The 21,346-nt window shown below is 49.8% G+C and overlaps 1 protein-coding gene and 1 long non-coding RNA gene across 3 annotated transcripts in view; both read right to left on the reverse strand.

Moving 5' to 3' along the window:
* LOC147082050 (uncharacterized) overlaps positions 1 to 21,346 on the reverse strand; it is a 167,668-nt gene that overhangs the window by 60,273 nt on the left and 86,049 nt on the right. The gene's annotated exons all lie outside the window — the stretch shown is intronic.
* Positions 2 to 1,622, reverse strand: LOC147082051 (uncharacterized). Of its 2 annotated transcripts, none has more exons than XR_015076330.1 (2): positions 1,532 to 1,622; positions 2 to 166 (listed from the first exon to the last, which is right to left on the reverse strand). It is a non-coding gene; the product is annotated as an uncharacterized LOC147082051 (long non-coding RNA). The 2 variants fall into 2 exon arrangements; XR_015076329.1 differs by lacking the exon at positions 1,532 to 1,622 and adding an exon at positions 1,026 to 1,161.

Genomic DNA, 21,346 nt, shown 5'->3' on the forward strand with positions numbered 1-21,346 from the left:
CATTTGCTCCCCAGGGTTGCTTGTTTCTATTTCATCAATTTAAAAACGAACTGCTTTTTTTTAATGATCAGCCATGATCGCATTGAATGGCGGAGCAGGCTCGAGGGGCCGAATGGCCTACTCCTGCTCCTATCTTCAATGTTTCTATGTTTAAAACAAGTATCTTCTGTAAAATAAAATTAGTTTGAGCTGTAAAATCGGAAAGGAACATTAAAAATAAACTTTCCCAGGATCACAGATTCTGACCAGGCCGCTTTACAAAATGGCGGCGGGCCGATCCCAGGTCCTGCCTCCTCCTTCGCCGCGATTGGTTGGAGGACCAAAGCCCCTCGGTCGGTCCTCCAGGCTCCGCCTCCCCTCGCTCATTGGTGGAGAGCTCAGTGTCAGTCAATGCACGCCGGAGACGTCGTGACGTTGCAGGGTGGGCGGTTGGAGCAGGCGGGAAATTAAATTCATTTAAATTAAATCTCCCGTCAGCCTCCTCGGTCCCACTCAGCCGGCGCAAGTCCCGCCCCTCGGGCTCCTCCATTGGTTGGAGGACCCGCCGCCGGCTCGCTTCTCCAGTCCCGCCCTGGGTCCTATCTTCTATGTACTTTCAGTAATGACTTTTACAAACTGGTTTTACGGGAAATTAGAAGAGGAGGGGAGAGATTTGAAGACACTCGGTCCCTTTGTGACGCTAAAGTTGCAGCTGACCCCGCGCATGCGCCCCATGGCCCCATGGCCCCGCCCCCTCCTGCTACACAGGCGCCCGGCCCGCACCGCGCATGCTCAGCACACACCCTGGGCCCCTGTCAATCATCCTCCCCCTCTGAACAGGCCCCTGCCCCTACTCCGCATGCGCCGCCGGGCCCCGCTCCCGAGGATGAGCCGCTACCGCGCCTGCGCAGGGCCTCGCATTCTGGGGAAGGCCCGGGCAACCACGAGGGTCCGGATCACCGGCGGAAAGTGAGTTTTATCAGGGTTTTTTTATATATAACGAAGAGAAGCGCGGGCGGGGAAATAAATAAAAAGAAAATACAAACCGGACCGTCCCAGCGCCCTCCCGGCAGCGAGCGGAGCGGATTGAGCGGTTGCAGCCCCTTGTCCGAATGGGCTCTTCCTGTGATGACGTCACAATTGTGCATTTGAAAGCAGCTTGTATTGTGAAGCTTGTGCCCCTTTGCCAGATTCCAGCCCCAGCTCTGTGCTGACTGAGCTGCTCTCACCTGGGGACAGCGCGTCACAATCGGCCCCAGCGCTCCTGAGCTGGAGAGGAGGCCCCGCCCCCTTGCCGCGCCGCCATTGGTTGAAGGACCAGGCCGCCCAGTTCAGTCCTCCCAGCTCAGCCCTCTTCCTATTGGTTAGCGCTCCCGTCAGTCAGAATCACATTGCTCCGGCTCACTCCGCCCCCCCGCGCACCTCAATCCGCTCCGTTCGGTGTCCGCGGAGGTCCCGCCCGCCCGACTCTCAGGTTTGGTTTTTCTCGTATTTTACTTTATAATCTCGCTCTCCGCTCCCCCCTCGATTTAAATCGATTCCCCAACTTTACCCCGGCCGCTGATTTCGCCTCTTCCCCGGGCCCGGCCTTCCGTCTGCTCTCCGGAGACCCCACACAGGCGCACTGGCAGCCTCGATTCGTGGTGGGGCCGAATAAGCATGCGCGGCCCCGCCTCTCCACATTTAAAGGGACACCCACCCCCTCCACATTTAAAGGGACACCCACCTCCTCCACATTTAAAGGGACTCCCTCCCCCCCCTCTCATGTCCGCTACTGTGGAGGAGGAATTCTTTGAGTGTTTACGGGATGGTTTCCTGGACCAATATGTCGAGGAACCAACCAGAGATCAGGCCATCTTAGACTGGGTATTATGTAACGAGAAAGGATTAATTAGCAATCTGGTTGTACGAGGCCCGTTGGGTCGCAGTGATCATAATATGATCGAAATCTTTATTAAGATGGAGAATCAAGTTGTTGACTCAGAGACTAGGGTCCTAAATTTAAATAAAGGAAACTACGATGGTCTGAGAAGCAAGTGAGTAGGATTGATTGGGGAATGTCACTCAAAGGGTTGACGGTGGATAGGCAATGGCAAACATTCAAAGACCGCATGGATGAACTACAGAATTTGTTCATCCCAGTTTGGCATAAAAATAAAACAAAAAAGGTGACTCAACCGTGGCGAACAAGGGAAATTAGGGATAGCATAAGATCCAAGGAGAGGACATATAAATTGGCCAGAAAAAACAGTAAACCTGAGGATTGGGAGCAGTTTAGGATTCAACAAAGGAGGACAAAGGGATTAATTAAGAAGGGGAAAATAGAATATGAGAGTAAGTTTTCAGGAAACATAACAACTGACTGTAAAAGCTTTTATAGATATGTGAAGAGAAAAAGAACATAAGAAGTAGGAGCAGAAGTAGGCCATACGGCCCCTCGGGCCTACTCCGATATTCAGTAGGATCATGGCTGATCTGAACCTAGACTCACATCCACTTCCCTGCCCGCTCCCTGTAACCCCTAATTCCCTTATCAGTTAAGAAACTGTCAATCTCTGTTTTAAATTTATTTAATGTTGCAGCTTCCACAGCTATCTGAGGTAGCAAATTCCATAGATTTACCACCCTCTGAGTGAAGAAGTTTCTCCTCATCTCAGTTTTGAAACGGCAGCCCCTTATTCTAAGATTATGCCCCCTAGTTCTAGTCTCACCCATCAGTGGAAACATTCTCTCTGCATCCACCCGATCGAGCCCCCTCACAATCTTATATGTTTCGATAAGATCGCCTCTCATTCTTCTGAATTCCAATGAGTAGAGGCCCAACCTACTCAACCTTTCCTCATAAGTCAACCCCCTCATCTCCAGAATCAACCGAGTGAACCTTCTCTGAACTGCCTCGAGAGCAAGTATATCTTTTCTTAAATATGAAAACCAAAACTGCACGCAATATTCCAGGCGTGGCCTCACCAGTCCCCTGTATAACTGAAGCAAGACTTCCCTGCTTTTATACTCCATCCCCCTTGCAATAAAAGCCAAGATTCCATTGGCCTTCCTGATCACCTGCTGTACCTGCATACTAACCTTCTGTGTTTCATGCACCAGGACCCCCAGATCCCTTTGTACTGTAGCACTTTGCAGTTTCTCTCCATTTAGATAATAACTTGCTCTTTGATTTTTTCTGCCAAGGTGCATAACCTCACACTTTCCAACATTATATTCCATCTGCCAAATCTCTGCCCACTCACTTAGCCTGTCTATGTCCTTTTGCAGGTTTTTTATGTCCTCCTCACTCACTGCTTTCCCTCCCATCTTTGTATCGTCGGCAAACTTGGATATGTTGCACTCGGTCCCCTCCTCCAAATCGTTAATATAGATTGTAAAGAGTTGGGGTCCCAGCACTGACCCCTGCGGAACACCACTAGTTACTGATTGCCAACCCGAGAATGAACCATTTATCCCAACTCTCTGTTTTCTGTTAGATAGCCAATCTTCCACCCATGCCAATATATTACCCCCAATCCCATGCTTTTTTATCTTGCGTAGTAATCTTTTGTGTGGCACCTTGTCAAATGCCTTTTCGAAGTCCAAATACACCACATCCACTGGTTCCCCTTTATCCACCCTGTTTGTTACATCCTCAAAGAATTCGAGCAAATTTGTCAAACATGACTTCCCCTTTATAAAACCATGCTGACTCTGTCCAATTAAATTATGCTTATCCAAATGTCCTGTTACTGCTTCCTTAATAATGGACTCCAACATTTTACCAACCACAGATGTTAGGCTAACTGGTCAATAGTTTCCAACCTTTTGTTTCCAACCTTTTGTCTCCCTCCCTTTTTAAATAAGGGCATTACATTAGCAGTTTTCCAATCTGCTGGGACCTTGCCTGAATCCAGGGAGTTTTGGAAAATTACCACCAATGCATCCACAATCCCCACTGCTACCTCTCTCAAGACCCTAGGATGTAAGCCATCAGGTCCAGGGGATTTATCCACCTTAAGTCATTCAATGGCATTACCATTGCTGAATCCCCCACTATCAACATCCTGGGGGTTACCATTGATCAGAAACTGAACTGGACCAGCCATATAAATACTGTGGCTACAAGAGCAGGCCAGAGGCTGGGAATTCTGCAGCGAGTGTCTCACCTCCTGACTCCCCAAAGCCTTTCCACCATCTACAAGGCACAAGTCAGGAGTGTGATGGAATACTCTCCACTTGCCTGGATGAGTGCAGCTCCAACAACACTCAAGAAGCTCGACACCATTCAGGATAAAGCAGCCCGCTTGATTGGCACTCCATCCACCACCTTCAACATTCACTCCCTCCACCACCGGCGCACTGTGGCTGCAGTGTGTACCATCTACAAGATGCACTGCAGCAACTCGCCAAAGCTCCTTCAACAGCACCTTCCAAACCCGCGACCTCTACCACTTAGAAGGACAAGGGCAGCAGACGCATGGGAACATCACCACCTACAAGTTCTCCTCCAAGCCACACACCATCCTGACTTGATCCTGTATCGCCGTTCCTTCACTGTCGCTGGGCCAAAATCCTGGAACTCCCTTCCTAACAGCATTGTGGGTGTACCTACACCATATGGACTGCAGCGGTTCAAGAAGGCGGCTCACCACCATCTTCTCAAGGGCAATTACGGATGGGCACTAAATGCAGGCCTAGCCAGCGACGCCCACATCCCATCAATGAATAATTTTTTTTTTTTTTAAATGTCCCTTTATCTTACCGAGTACCATCTCCTTAGTGATTTTAATCGTGTTTAGCTCCTCCCCCCATAGCCCCGTTTGTCCAGTGTTGGGATATTTTTAGTGTCCTCTACTGTAAAGACTGATACAAAATATTTGTTCAGCGTTTTTGCCATCTCCATGTTCCCCACTACTGACTTCCCAGTCTCGTCCTCTAAGGGACCAACATTCACTTTAGCCACCCTTTTTCTTTTTATATAACTGTAGAAACTCTTGCTATCTGTTTTTATATTTTTTGCTAGTTTACTTTCATAATCTATCTTCCCTTTCTTAATTAATCTTTTAGTTATTCTTTGCTGGCTTTTAAATACTTCCTAATCTTCTATCCTCCCACTAGATTTGGCTACTTTATAAGCCCTTGTTTTCAGTCGGATACTATCCCTTATTACTTTACTTAGCCACGGATGGCTGTCTTTTCTTTTACGCCCCTTTTTCCTCAGTGGAATATATTTTTCTTGAAAGTTGTGAAATATCTCCCTGAATGTACACCACTGCTCATTTACCGTCTTGCACCTTAATCTATTTTCCGAGTCCACTTTAGTCAACTCTGCTCTCATACCTTCATAGTCTCCTTTATTTAAGCTTAGTACGCTGGTTTGAGATCCAACTCTCTCACCCTCCAACTAGAATCCTGGCGAATCGAATAACCAGGGCTGTAGAGAGGGCTTTAAACTAATTAGTGGCGAGAAGGTTTCAAGAGAGCCTGGTTGGTTCAGTAACATACTGCTCAAGGAACCTGTCGCTAATGCACTCTATGAACTCTTCCTCAAGGCTGCCCTGCCCAATTTGATTAGTCCAGTCAATATGAAAGTTAAAATCTCCCATGATTATAGCTGTTCCCTTATTACAAGCCCCAACTATTTCCTGATTTATACTCCGACCAATAGAGTTGCAACTGTTAGGAGGCCTATAGACTACGCCCACTAGTGACTTTTTCCCCTTATTATTCCTTATTTCCACCCAAACCGTTTCACTATCCTGATCCTTTGACCCAATATCATTTCTCACTATTGCAGTGATTCCATCCTTTATTAACACAGCCACCCCACCACCTTTTCCTTCCTGGCTGTCCTTCCTAATAGTCAAATACCCCTGGATGTTTAGTTCCCAGTCATGGTCACCCTGCAGCCATGTCTCCGTAATGGCCACCAGATCATACCCATGTGTAGTTATTTGTACCGTCAACGCGTCTATTTTGTTACGAATGCTGCGTGCATTCAGATAAAGAACTTTTAAATATGTTTTGTGACAATTTATTCCTGCTTTTACCCCCTTTACGACTTTACCTTTATCTTTATATATTCTGTCCCTTCCTGACATGCTCTGGTTTTTAATTCCTCCACTGCTACCTTGCTCTATTGCCTTCTCCGCTGACATTTTTATTTTTCGCTCTCTTGAAACCTCCCCCCCACTAATTAGTTTAAAGCCCTCTCTACAGCCCTAGTTAGTCGATTCGCCAGGACTCTAGTCCCAGCACTGGCCAAGCGAAGTCCGTCCCAACGGAACAGCTCTCTCCTGTCCCAGTACTGGTGCCACTGTCCCAAGAAGCAAAACCCATTTCTCCCACACCAGTCTTTGAGCCACGCATTTAACTCTCTGATTTTATTTACCCGAGCCAAATTTGCTCGTGAGGGCAGGTACAGCACGGGTTAGATACAGAGTAAAGCTCCGTCTACACTGTGCTATGAAACACTCCCAGGGCAGGTACAGCATGGGTTAGATACAGAGTAAATCTCCCTCTACACTGTCCCATCAAACACCCCCAGGGCAGGTACAGCACAGGTTAGATACAGAGTAAAGCTCCCTCTACACTGTCCCATCAAACACTCCCATGGCAGGTACAGCATGGGTTAGATACAGAGTAAAGCTCCCTCTACACTGTCACATCAAACACTCCCAGGGCAGGTACAGCATGGGTTAGATACAGAGTAAAGCTTCCTGTACACTGTCCCATCAAACACTCCCGGGGCAGGTACAGCACGGGTTAGATACAGAGTAAAGCTCCCTCTACACTATCCCATCAAACACTTCCAGGGCAGGTACAGTACGGGTTAGATACAGAGTAAAGCTCCCTCCACACTGTCCCATCAAACACTCCCAGGGCAGGTACAGCACGGGTTAGATACAGAGTGAAGCTCCCTCTACACTGTCCCATTAAACACTCCCAGAGCAGGTACAGCACAGGTAAGATACAGAGTAAAGCTCCCTCTACACTGTCTCATCAAACACTCCCGGGGCAGGTACAGCACAGGTTAGATACAGAGTAAAGCTCCCTCTACACTGTCCCATCAAACACTCCCAGGGCAGGTACAGCACGGGTTAGATACAGAGTAAAGCTCCCTCTACACTGTCCCATCATAAGGACATAAGAAGAACATAAGAAGTAGGAGTAGGCCATAAGGCCCCTCGGGCCTGCTCCGCCATTCAATAGGATCATGGCTGATCTGAATCTAGACTCACGTCCACTTCCCTGCCCTCTCCCCGTAACCCCTAATTCCCTTATCTGCTAGGAAAATGTCTATCTCCATTTTAAATTTATTTAATGTTGCAGCTTCCACAGCTCTCTGGGGTAGCAAATTCCATAGATTTACTACCCTCCGAGTGAAGAAGTTTCTCCTCATCTCAGTTTTGAAAGGGCAGCCCCTTATTCTAAGATTATGCCCCCTAGTTCTAGTCTCACTCTTCAGTGGAAACACCCTCCCCGCATCCACCCGATCAAGCCCCCTCACAATCTTATATGTTTCGATAAGATCGCCTCTCATTCTTCTGAACTCCAATGAGTAGAGTCCCAACCTACTCAACCTTTCCTCATACGTCAACCCCCTCATCTCTGGAATCAACCGAGTGAACCTTCTCTGAACCGCCTCGAGAGCAAGTATATCTTTTCTTAAATATGGAAACCAAAACTGCACGCAGTATTCCAGGTGTGGCCTCACCAATACCCTGTATAACTGCAGCAAGACTTCCCTGTTTTTATAGTCCATCCCCCTTGCAATAAAAGCCAAGATTCCATTGGCCTTCCTGATCACCTGCTGCACCTGCATACTAACTTTTTGTGTTTAATGCACCAGGACCCCCAGATCCCTTTGTACTGTAGCACTTTGCAGTTTCTCTCCATTTAGATAATAACTTGCTCTTCGATTTTTTCTGCCAAAGTGCATAACCTCACACTTTCCAACATTATATTGCATCTGCCAAATCTCTGCCCACTCACTTAGCCTGTCTATGTCCTTTTGCAGGTTTTTTATGTCCTCCTCACTCACTGCTTTCCCTCCCATCTTTGTATCGTCGGCAAACTTGGATATGTTGCACTCGGTCCCTTCCTCCAAATCGTTAATATAGATTGTAAAGAGTTGGGGTCCCAGCACTGACCCCTGCGGAACACCACTAGTTACTGATTGCCAGCCCGAGAACGAACCATTTATCTCAACTCTTTGTTTTCTGTTAGATAGCCAGTCTTCCACCCATGCCAGTATATTACCCCCAATCCTGTGATTTTTTATCTTGATCAGTAATCTTTTGTGTGGAACCTTGTCAAATGCCTTTTGGAAGTCCAAATACACTACATCCACTGGTTCCCCTTGTTGTGTCTGTGTGTTGATAGAGACACTGAAGACAGGAGTTGGCTTGATAGGTGTTTACTAAACAAATTCTGGAGGGGAACTAACGGATACAACACAATACTCAGGCTTATATAGCCCGAGTGGCCATTACCGGCATTACAGTACACATGGGGCTCTTAAAGGCACATACACTACAATTCCTCTCCTTTTAGCTAACCAGTACATAATATTTTAAGTAATTATTAATTACATGTTACAAGAAAAATAATCTATACATTGCTGCAGTTAATTAATTATAAGTCAGTCTCTCTGGAGGCTTCCTGACTCGGTCCGGATAACGCCTCGGTGGTGTAGTAGTTTCTGGTCATGTAGTAGGTTCTTTTGGCAAGGCTGATTCGGCTTGAATGCCAGTGTCGGGTTCATCGGGTTCCAGTATCACCGGATCGGAGGTAGATATAGGTATCTCTACTTCATCGTTAAGCGTATAGAGTTGTGGTGTAGGTTGTCCCTTTTCGGATGACTCTGATTTGGTCAGCATGGCGCCTTATTATGCTTTCTCCGATGTCCACGGTATACATCAGCGGTCCTAGTCGTGTGCAGATAGTTCCAGGCTGCCATTTCTCGGTACGGTAGTCCCGGGCCAAAACTTGTTGACCTATCTGGAAGGTTCTAGTTGGCCTTTCATTCATGCCTTGAAATTGCCGGTTCTCCACGTCCCTTCTGATGTTGGGCTTGATCAAATCCAGCCGGCATCTTAGGCTTCTATTGAAGAACATCATGGCGGGAGTTTGGTTTGTAACCATATGTGTTGCATTCCTGTATGCGAACAAGAAGTTATCCACCTTGTGCTGAAGTTTTATGTCTTCATTACCCATGGCCTTTATGGCCTTCTTGAAGGTCTGGACAAACCTTTCAGCCAATCCATTGGTGGCGGGATGGCATGGGGCGGACGTGTAGTGCTTAACCCCATTGTTTTTTTAAGAACTTCCTGAATTCTTCGGACACAAATTGCGGTCCATTATCAGAACAGATCTGTTCCAGCGGCCCATTCCTGGCAAATATGGTCCTTAATACTGTGATGGTTTTTTCTGTGGTGGTGGAGGACATCTTGATTACCTCCGGCCACTTGGAGTGTGCATCAACTGCGATTAAGAACATTGAGTCCATAAATGGACCAGCAAAGTCGATGTGTACCCTTTGCCAGGGAGATGAGGGCCACTCCCATGGATGTAGAGGGGCTTGGGGTGGAGCGTTTTGGACCTTCTGGCATCCTAGGCAGCTCTTGGTCATTTCTTCGCTGTCTCCATCAATACCTGGCCACCGTACAAACGCTCTGGCTAGGTTCTTCATTTTCACTCCACCCAGATGCCCCTCGTGAAGCTCCTTTAGCACTTTATCCTGGAGTTTGGGTGGAATCACCACTCTGGATCCACACATCAAGGTTCCTCGGCACACTGACAGCTGTTCTCTTCTTTGCGAGAATGCTGGCAACAGTGGTTCGCCATGTGCTGGCCATCCCTTCACCGTTAAGTCGTAGACTCGTGAGAGAGTCGGGTCATTTCTCGTTTCCTTTTCAATGGCAGAATTTGTTACTGGTAGACATTCCACTATGGTTGAGTGGAACATCTCCACTGGGTCTACTGTTGGTGCCTCTTCTACCGTCAGCATTCCCATGCTGTTTTGATCCTTTGTATTCTATGTTGTATTGGTGTGCCCCTAGAAAAAGGGACCACCTCTGTAGCCTTTGCACTGTCATAATGGGAACACCCTTTTTAGGATTGAATATGGAGATGAGGGGTTGATGGTCAGTCAACAAGGTAAATTTTTGTCCGTGTAGGTAATGGTTGAATTTCTTCACTCCCCATACCAGGCTGAGTGCTTCCCTGTCGATTTGGGCATAGTTACGCTCCGCTGAGTTCAATGAGCGTGACGCAAAAGCTATCGGCCGTTCCGAGCCATCAGGTAATTTATGCGATAATACTGCTCCTATGCTGTAAGGGGATGCATCGCACGCCAGTCTGATTGGCAGTGATGGGTTGTAATGAGCCAAAACTTCTTTGGACGTGATTAAGTCTTTGCATTTATGGAAGACACGCTTACAGTCTTCGCTCCATTTCCAAATTACTCCAGTTTGTTGCAGTTTATTAAGAGGGTGTAGAAGAGTTGATAAGTTCAGTAAGAATTTATGCTAGTAATTTATTAATCCCAGGAACGACCTTAATTGTGAAACATTTTCAGGTGCTGGGGCTTTTATGACCGCTTCAATTTTTTCAGGTGACTTATGCAACCCTTCCTTATTAATTATGTGGCCACAATATGATATTTGATTTTGGAAAAATTCGCACTTGGGGCGATTTGCTCGTAGGCCCCGTTCTCTCAGCCTAGTGAGCACCTGCTCCAAATTGGCACGGTGCTCGTTGTCGTTTTCTCCTGTTACAAGGATGTCGTCTAGGTAGCATTGAGTCCCCGGAATCCCTTGGAGGACTTGCTCCATAGCTCTTTGCCAGATAGCTGGAGCGGATGCTACTCCGAAAACCAGTCGATTGTACTGGTACAGACCTTTGTGTGTATTTATCGTGAGATATTTTTTTTAGAGGCCTCTTCAACCTCCATCTGTAGATATGCCTGTGCCAAGTCAATTTTGGTGAAACGTTTCCCTCCGGATAGTGAGGCGAAAATATCTTCTATCCTCGGACGAGGATACTGTACCGTGTGAAGGACCGGGTTTACAGTCACCTTGAAGTCTCCACAGATGCGAATTTTTCTCTGTTCTTCAGATTTATCATTCTTCAATACTTTCTTCATGACTGGGACGATGGATGTTGCCCACTCGCTTCAATCTAGTTTAGATAATACGCCTGCCTTTTCCAAATTCTCCAGCTCTGCCTCGACTGCTGGACGAATTGCGTATGGCACCGGTCTTGCCTTAAAAAACTTGGGAATTGCTGCATCTTCCACTTTTATTGAGGCGGTGATGCCTTTCAAGGTTCCTAGTTTCTCTTGAAACACTTCCTTGGCGTTGGCCAAGATGCCTTTTAATCGTTCAGGTATGACGTCATCATCGTTTTTTTCCTTACTGGTCACCATCAGTGCCTGAATGGAGTGCCAGTCTAAATGTATTTTCCTGATCCATTCATTTCCCAACAGCGGTGGACCACCATCTTGTAGAACGTATAAATACAACTTCTGTATTTCCTTGCCGTTGTATACAACAGGCACCTTTATTTTTCCTTTGGGGTATACTTTCTGCCCCGTATATGTTTTCAAGATAATGGATGTGTCTTTTAAAGGTATATGTGGAAATAGCCGCTCGTAATCTCGTCGATTTATGACGGTCAGAGCTGATCCTGTATCTAGCTCCATTTTAACTGGGGACCCTGCTATTGTGAGGGTAACCCAAATGGTCTGGTAATCTTCTTTGGCAATTACATTATGTAATTTGAGAGAGCTTAGTCTCTTGTTCCCGGAGTCGCTATCGCTCTTCTGGTCTTCGGAGCTACTGTCCGTCATCATTTGTACGTTTCTGTGCTTTTGCTTATTGATTTTTTTCCTGTTAGTGGATTTTTTGTTTCCAGATCGGCATACACGTGTAATGTGTCCCATCTTTCCGCATTGCCTGCATGCTTTGTCCTTGAACCAGCAGTCCCTCTGGTCATGGGTGGATCTGCCGCAGCGATAACATCTCTCAACCCTGTGTCATTTCATGGGTGCCGAAGTCCTGTGGCTTTTGCTGTATCTCTGCAGCTCCTCTTGCACTGAAAGCCTTGTCCAGTGTTAAATCTTTTTCAGAAAATAGCCTTTTTTGTGTTCCTACACTTAGGAGACCGCAGACGAATTTGTCTCGTAGAGAATCTGCCAGTCCTGCCTTGAATTGGCAGTGTAGGGTATCAACAATCTCCTTAAAATTCTTGTCCATCGGTTCGGCTGGAGTGATTAAGTTTCGTAACAGCGCCCATTAGATCTAGAAGTACTGAAGCTTTTTTTTCATCTTCTATTCCATTTGCGGTGCAATATACCTCCACTCTTTCCACATATGTGGTCCAATCCTCTATCTTGTTATCAAAAGCATCAATATTGCCAGAATTAGGCATCTTAGAAAAGATATGGCGCTTCCCGCGCTTTTCTTTCTTTTCTGCAGAAAAGATATGGCGCTTTCCCGCCGCTGCTGCCGATGACAACGCTGTTTCCCGCGGTTTCCTTTTTTTTTTCTTTCTTTCTTTCTTTACAGTTGGAGACTCGTTCCCACCGGACTCTCTCTGTAGGTCTGAACGCCGACCTGCTTGCAGCCGCGGCCGTCTCCCGAGTGCTCCCTCCCCGTCTGTTACTGCTTGCCTCCGCTTTCGCTGCTTGGCCCAGCTGTAGAGCCAGCCGCTGGAGCCCCAGCCTGACGCCCAGGAAGGATTACCGCAGTACCTGCCACCAGCTTGGCCAGCTGGTGAAACAACAGCTTCTTTCACTTCTTGATTCTTCTGGACGCCAGAAGAATCGATGTCCTTGAGGTGCTGCCGAATTGTAGGTAAGTCCGTTTCCACTTCGTCGCCACTGTTGTGTCTGTGTGTTGATAGAGACACTGAAGACAGGAGTTGGTTTGATAGGTGTTTACTAAACAAAGTCTGGAGGGGTACTAACTGATACAACACAATACTCAGGCTTATATAGCCTGAGTGGCCATTACCGGCATTACAGTACACATGGGGCTCTTAAAGGCACATACACTACACCCCTTTATCCACCCTGTATGTTACATCCTCAAAGAATTCGAGCAAATTTGTCAAACATGACTTCCCCTTCGGAAAACCATGCTGACTCTGTCCTATTAAATTATGTTTATCCAAATGCTCTGTTACTGTTTCCTTAATCATTGACTCCAACATTTTGCCAACCACAGATGTAAGGCTAACTGGTCTATAGTTTCCAGCTTTTTGTCTACTTCCCTTCTTAAATAAGGGTGTTACATTAGCAGTTTTCCAATCTGCCGGGACCTTTCCTGAGTTCAGGGAGTTCTGGAAAATGATCACCAATGCATCCACAATCCCTACCGCCACTTCTCTCAAGACCTTAGGATGTAGGCCATCAGGTCAGGGGGATTTATCCGCCTTAAGTCCCATTATTTTACTGAGTACCATCTCCTTAGTGATTTTAATCGTGTTTAGCTCCTCCCCCCCCCCCCCCATTGCCCCCTGTTTGTCCAGTGTTGGGATATTTTTAGTGTCCTCTACTGTAAAGACTGATTCAAAATATTTGTTCAGCGTCTTTGCCATCTCCATGTTCCCCACCACGAGTTTCCCGGTCCCATCCTCTAAGGGACCAACATTCACTTTAGCCACCCTTTTTCTTTTTATATAGCTGTAGAAACTCTTGCTATCTGTTTTTATATATTTTGCTAGTTTACTTTCATAATCTATCTTCCCTTTCTTAATTAATCTTTTAGTTATTGTTTGCTGGCTTTTAAATGCTTCCCAATCTTCTATCCTCCCACTAGATTTGGCTACTTTATATGCCCTTGTTTTCAGTCGAATACTATCCTTTATTACTTTACTAAGCCACGGATGGCTGTCTTTTCTTTTACTCCCCTTTTTCCTCAGTGGAATATATTTATCTTGAAAGATGTGAAATATCTCCTTGAATGTAGACCACTGCTCTTGTACCGTCTTACACTTTAATCTGTTTTCCCAGTCCACTTCAGTCAATTCTACTCTCATACCTTCATAGTCTCCTTTATTTAAGCTCAGTACGCTGGTTTGAGATCCAACTCTCTCACCCTCAAACTGAGTTTGGAATTCAACCATATTATGGTCACTCATTCCAAGGGGATCCTTCACTAGGACATTTTTTATTAATCCTGTCTCATTACACAGGACCAGATCTAAGATTGCCTGCCCCCTGGTTGGTTCAGTTACATACTGCTCAAGGAACCCGTCCCTAATGCACTCTATGAACTCTTCCTCAATGCTGCCATGCCCAATTTGATTAGTCCAGTCAATATGAAAGTTAAAATCCCCCATGATTATAGCTGTTCCCTTATTACAAGCCCCAACTATTTCCTGATTTATACTCCGACCAACAGATTTGCAACTGTTAGGAGGCCTATAGACTACGCCCACTAGTGACTTATTCCCCTTATTATTCCTTATCTCCACCCAAACTGTTTCCCTATCCTGATCCTTTAACCCAATATCATTTCTGACTATTGCAGTAATTCCATCCTTGATTAACATAGCAACCCCACCTCCCTTTCCTTCCTGTCTGTCCTTCCTAATTGTCAAATACCCTTGTATGTTTAGTTCCCAGTCATGATTATCTTGCAGCCATGTTTCCGTAATGGCCACCAGATCATACCCATGTGTAGTTATTTGTACCGTCAACTCGTCAATTTTGTTACAAATGCTGCATGCATTCAGATAAAGAACTTTCAAATATGTTTTCTGACAATTTATTCCTGCTGTTACCCCTTTTACTACTTTACCTTTATCATTATACATTCTGTCCCTTCCTGACACGCTCTGGTTTTTAATTCCCCCACTGCTACCTTGCTCTATTGCCTTCTCCGCTGTCATTTTTATTTTTCGCTCTCTTAAAACCCCCCCCCCCCCCCACTAATTAGTTTAAAGCCCTCTCTACAGCCCTAGTTATTCGACTCACCAGGACTCTAGTCCCAGCACTGGCCAAGTGAAGTCCGTCCCAACAGAACAGCTCTCTCCTGTCTCAGTACTGAAGCCAGTGTCCCAGGAAGCAAAACCCATTTCTCCCACACCAGGCTTTGAGCCACGCATTTAACTCTCTAATTTTATTTACCCTAGCCAAATTTGCACGTGGCTCAGGTAATAATCCAGAGATTATTACCCTTGTGGTTCTGCTTTTTAATTTGGCCCCTAGCTGCTCAAACTCCCTCAGCAGAACCTCCTTCCTTGTCCTATCTATGTCGTTGGTACCAACATGGACCAAGACAACCGGATCCTCCCCCTCCCACTCCAAGTTTCTCTCCAGCCCAGAGGAGATGTCCTTAACCCTGGCACCGGGCAGGCAACACAGCCTTCGGGACTCTCGCTCTCGGCTGCAAAGAACTCTATCTATCCCCCTAACGATACTATCCCCTACCACTACAACATTTCTTTTAACTCCCCCCACTTGAATGGCCCCCCGCTCCATGGTGCGGTGGCCAGGTTGCTCATCCTCCCCGCAGTCCCCGTTCCCATCCTCACAGGGAGTAAGAGCCTCGAACCTGTTGGACAAGTGCAAGGGCTGCGGCTCCTCCGACACTACCTCCTGGATCCCCGTACCTGCCTCACTCATAGTCACACCATCCTGACCCTGGCCACGGACTACATCTGAATTAATTAATCTAATTGGTGTGACTACCTCCTGATACAGAGAGTCCAGGTAACTCTCCCCCTCCCTGATGTGTCTCAGTGTTTGAAGCTCGGACTCCAGCTCTTCAACACGGAGCCGGAGTTCCTCGAGCAGCCAACACTTACTGCAAATGTGATCACTGTGAGCATCAATGGTGTTCACCAGCTCCCACATATTGCAGCAGCAACACATCACCTGATCTCCCATTCTATGTAATTAATTAAATTTATTAATATTATTTTTAAATATCCTCTGCCCCGATTCTAGATGATGAATATCGCACCTTAGAAACTATAAACCACAGAGATTAAGCTTAAAAAAGAGAGAAATACTCACCAACCAATCACTTACCCGCTTTCTGGTGACGTCACACTTGGATTACTTTTTACCTCTCTCCTTCCCTCTGAGGTCCGAGACTGGAGATTGGTAAAACTTACCTGGGTCTCTGGGGCCTTTATACAGCCGCTCAGCCCGCGATCCCCGCCGATTCTCACACTGAGACCTTACCTGGGCCTCGGGAGCCTTTATACAGCCGCTCAGCCCGCGATCCCCGCTGATTCTCGCACTGAGGCCTTACCTGGGTCTCGGGAGCCTTTATACAGCCGCTCAGCCTGCGATTCCCGCTGATTCTCGCACTGAGACCTTACCTGGGTCTCTGGAGCCTTTATACAGCCGCTCAGCCCACGATTCCTGCCGATTCTCGCACTGAGGCCTTACCTGGGTCTCTGGAGCCTTTATACAGCCGCTCAGCCTGTGATTCCCACCGACTCTCGCACTGAGGCCTTACCTGGGTCTCGGGAGCCTTTATACAGCCGCTCAGCCTGCGATTCCCGCCGATTCTCGCACTGAGGCCTTACCTGGGTCTCTGGAGCCTTTATACAGCCGCTCAGCCTGCGATTCCCGCCGATTCTCGCACTGAGGCCTTACCTGGGTCTCGGGAGCCTTTATACAGCCGCTCAGCCTGCGATTCCCGCCGATTCTCGCACTGAGGCCTTACCTGGGTCTCGGGAGCCTTTATACAGCCGCTCAGCCCGCGATTCCTGTCGATTCTCGCACTGAGGCCTTACCTGGGTCTCGGGAGCCTTTATACAGCCGCTCAGCCCACGATTCCTGCCGATTCTCGCACTGAGGCCTTACCTGGGTCTCGGGAGCCTTTATACAGCCGCTCAGCCCGCGATTCTCGCATTGAGACCTTACCTGGTCTCTGGGGCCTTTATACAGCCGCTCAGTCCGCGATTCCCACTGATTCTCGCACTGAGGCCTTACCTGGTCTCTGGAGCCTTTATACAGCCGCTCAGCCCGCGATTCCCGCCGATTCTCGCACTGAGACCTTACCTGGGCCTCGGGAGCCTTTATACAGCCGCTCAGCCCACGATTCTCGCTGATTCTCACACTGAGGCCTTACCTGGGTCTCTGGAGCCTTTATACAGCCGCTCAGCCCACGATTCCCGCTGATTCTCACACTGAGGCCTTACCTGGGTCTCGGGAGCCTTTATACAGCCGCTCAGCCCGCGATTCCCACCGATTCTCGCACAAGCTTTACAATACAAGCTTCCTTCAAATGCAAAATTGATTCCGACAGACAGCCTTGGTCACTCTGCAAAAAGAACTGTTTAACAATTCATCATAACTCCCTTGCATTTGCAGAGGGGTAGAGTGCAAAAGCAAGGAAGTTATGATGAAACTGTGTAAAAGACTGGAGTCAGCTGTGGCTCAGTGGATAGCAGAGTCAGAAGGTTGTGGGTTCAAATCCCGCTCCGGGGACTTGAGCATATAAAGCGAGGCTGACACTCCAGTGCGGTGCTGAGGGAGCGCCGCACTGCCGGAGGGGCAGTATTGAGGGAGCGCCGCACTGTCGGAGGGGCAGCACTGAGGGAGCGCCGCACTGTCGGAGGGGCAGTGCTGAGGGAGCGCCGCACTGTCGGAGGGGGAATACTGAGGGAGCGCCGCACTGCCGGAGGGGCAGTACTGAGGGAGCGCCGCACTGTCGGGGGGGCAGTACTGAGGGAGCGCCGCACTGTCGGAGGGTTAGTACTGAGGGAGCGCCGCACTGTCGGAGGGGCAGTACTGAGGGAGCGCCGCACTGTCGGAGAGGGCAGTACTGAGGGAGCGCCGCACTGTCGGAGGGGCAGTACTGAGGGAGCGCCGCACTGTCGGAGGGGCAGTACTGAGGGAGCACCGCACTGTCGGAGGGGCAGTACTGAGGGAGCACCGCACTGTCGGAGGGGCAGTACTGAGGGAGCACCGCACTGTCGGAGGGGCAGTACTGAGGGAGCGCCGCACTGTCGGAGGGGCAGTACTGAGGGAGCACCGCACTGTCGGAGGGGCAGTACTGAGGGAGCTGCGCACTGTCGGAGGGGCAGTACTGAGGGAGTGCTGCACTGTCGGAGGGGCAGTACTGAGGGAGCGCCGCACTGTCGGAGGGGCAGTACTGAGGGAGTGCCGTACTGTCGCAGGGGCAGTACTGAGGGAGCGCCGCACTGTCAGAGGGGGCAGTACTGAGGGAGTGCCGCACTGTCGGAGGGGCAGTACTGAGGGAGCGCCGCACTGTCGGAGGGGCAGTACTGAGGGAGTGCCGCACTGTCGGAGGGGCAGTACTGAGGGAGCGCCGCACTGTCGGAGGGGCAGTACTGAGGGAGTGCCGTACTGTCGGAGGGGCAGTACTGAGGGAGCGCCGCACTGTCAGAGGGGGCAGTACTGAGGGAGTGCCGCACTGTCGGAGGGGCAGTACTGAGGGAGCGCCGCACTGTCGGAGGGGCAGTACTGAGGGAGCGCCGCACTGTCGGAGGGGCAGTACTGAGGGAGCACCGCACTGTCGGAGGGGCAGTACTGAGGGAGTGCCGCACTGCCGGAGGGGCAGTACTGAGGGAGCGCCGCACTGTCGGAGGGGCAGTACTGAGGGAGCACCGCACTGTCGGAGGGGCAGTACTGAGGGAGCGCTGCACTGTCAGAGGGGGCAGTACTGAGGGAGCGCCGCACTGTCGGAGGGGCAGTACTGAGGGAGCGCCGCACTGTCGGAGGGGCAGTACCAAGGGAGCGCCGCACTGTCGGAGGGGCAGTACCGAGGGAGTGCCGAACTGTCGGAGGGTTAGTACTGAGGGAGCGCCGCACTGTCGGAGGGGCAGTACTGAGGGAGTGCCGCACTGTCGGAGGAGCAGTACTGAGGGAGTGCCGCACTGTCGGAGGGGCAGTACCAAGGGAGCGCCGCACTGTCGGAGGGTTAGTACTGAGGGAGCGCCGCACTGTCGGAGGGGCAGTACCAAGGGAGCGCCGCACTGTCGGAGGGGCAGTACTGAGGGAGCGCCGCACTGTCGGAGGAGCAGTACTGAGGGAGCGCCGCACTGTCGGAGGAGCAGTACTGAGGGAGCGCCGCACTGTCGGAGGGGCAGTACCAAGGGAGCGCCGCACTGTCGGAGGGGCAGTACTGAGGGAGCGCTGCACTGTCGGAGGGGCAGTACCGAGGGAGTGCCGAACTGTCGGAGGGGCAGTACTGAGGGAGCGCCGCACTGTCGGAGGGGCAGTGCTGAGGGAGTGCCGCACTGTCGGAGGGGCAGTGCTGAGGGAGCGCCGCACTGTCGGTGGGGCAGTACTGAGGGAGCGCTGCACTGTCGGAGGGGCAGTGCTGAGGGAGTGCCGCACTGTCGGAGGGGCAGTGCTGAGGGAGCGCCGCACTGTCGGAGGGGCAGTACTGAGGGAGCGCCGTACTGTCGGAGGGGCAGTACTGAGGGAGGGGCAGTTCTGAGGGAGCGCCGCAGTGTCATAGGGTCAGTACTGAGGGAGCGCCGCACAGTTGGAGGGGCAGAACTGAGGGAGCGCCGCACTGTTGGAGGGGCAGAATTGAGGGAGCACCGCACTGTCGGAGGGGCAGAACTGAGGGAGCACCGCACTGTCGGAGGGGCAGAACTGAGGGAGCGCCGCACTGTCGGAGGGGGCAGAGCTGAGGGAGCGCCGCACTGTCGGAGGGGCAGTACTGAGGGAGCGCCGCACTGTCGGAGGGGCAGTACTGAGGGAGCGCCGCACTGTTGGAGGGGCAGAATTGAGGGAGCACCGCACTGTCGGAGGGGCAGTACTGAGGGAGCGCCGCACTGTCGGAGGGGCAGTACTGAGGGAGCGCCGCACTGTCGGAGGGGCAGTACTGAGGGAGCGCTGCACTGTCAGTGGGGCAGTGCTGAGGGAGCGCCGCACTGTCGGAGGAGCAGTGCTGAGGGAACGCTGCACAGTCGGGGGGCAGTACTGAGGGAGCGCCGCACTGTTACATAAGAACATAAGAAATAGGAGCAGGAGTAGGCCATTCAGCCCCTCGAGCCTGCTCCACCATTCAATAAGATCATGGCTGATCTGATCCTAACCTCAAATCTTCTATCCCTCTCCATCCACCCGAACCCATGTGATCTCCCGGGAGAGGCGAAAAACCAGATAAAAAACCCAATGGCCAATTTGGGAGGAAAAATCTGGGAAATTCCTCTCCGACCCATCTAGGCGATCGAAACTCGTCCAGGAGATCACTCTGTCCCTGTATTTTCTACAGTACTTACCTTCTGTAAAGGCGATCTCCACCCAGCCAGGAACAGGAATAAAATCATCTCCTGAAATCTAACACAGAATTAGAACACAAGAAGTAGGAGCAGAACCAGGCTACACGGCCCCTGGGCCCACTCCACTACCCACAGGGCCATGACCATTCCGAACCTAGACTCATGTCCAATTTCCTGCCCGCTCCCCGTAACCCTTAATTCCCTTTACTTCTAGGAAGCTATCTATTTCTGTTTAAAATGTATTTAATGATGTAGCTTCCACAACTTTCTGGGGCAGCAAATTCCACAAACCTACCACCCTCTGAGTGAAGAAGTTTCTCCTCATTTCAGTTTTGAAAGAGCAGCCCCTTATTCTAAGATTATGCCCCCTAGTTCTAGTTTCACCCATCATTGGGAACATCCTCACCGCATCCACCCGATCAAGCCCCTTCACAATCTTATATGTTTCAATAAGATCGCCTCTCATTCTTCTGAACTCCAATGAGTAGAGTCCCAATCTACTCAACCTCTGCTCATATGACCACCCCCTCATCCCCGGGATTAACCGAGTGAACCTTCTTTGTACTGACTCGAGAGCAAGTATGTCTTTTCTTAAGTATGGACACCAAAACTGTATGCAGTATTCCAGGGGCAGTGCTGAGGGAGCGCCACCCTGTCGGAGGGGCAGTACTGAGGGAGCGCTGCACTGTCGGAGGGCGAATACTGAGGGAGCGCCACTTTGTCGGAGGGGCAGTACTGAGGGAGCGCCGCACTGTCGGAGGGTCAGTACTGAGGGAGCGCCACACTGTCGGAGGGGCAGTACTGAGGGAGCGCCGCCCTGTCGGAGGGGCAGTACTGAGGGAGAGCTGCACTGTCGGAGGAGCAGTACTGAGGGAGCGCTGCACTGTCGGAGGAGCAGTACTGAGGGAACGCTGCACAGTCGGGGGGCAGTACTGAGGGAGCGCCGCACTGTTACATAAGAACATAAGAAATAGGAGCAGGAGTAGGCCATTCAGCCCCTCGAGCCTGCTCCACCATTCAATAAGATCATGGCTGATCTGATCCTAACCTCAAATCTTCTATCCCTCTCCATCCACCCGAACCCATGTGATCTCCCGGGAGAGGCGAAAAACCAGATAAAAAACCCAATGGCCAATTTGGGAGGAAAAATCTG

Source organism: Somniosus microcephalus, unplaced genomic scaffold (genome assembly GCF_052327205.1).
Source record: "Somniosus microcephalus isolate GS21.2 unplaced genomic scaffold, FLI_Smic_1.0 scaffold217, whole genome shotgun sequence".
In the NCBI taxonomy this organism is placed as follows: Eukaryota; Metazoa; Chordata; class Chondrichthyes; order Squaliformes; family Somniosidae; genus Somniosus; species Somniosus microcephalus.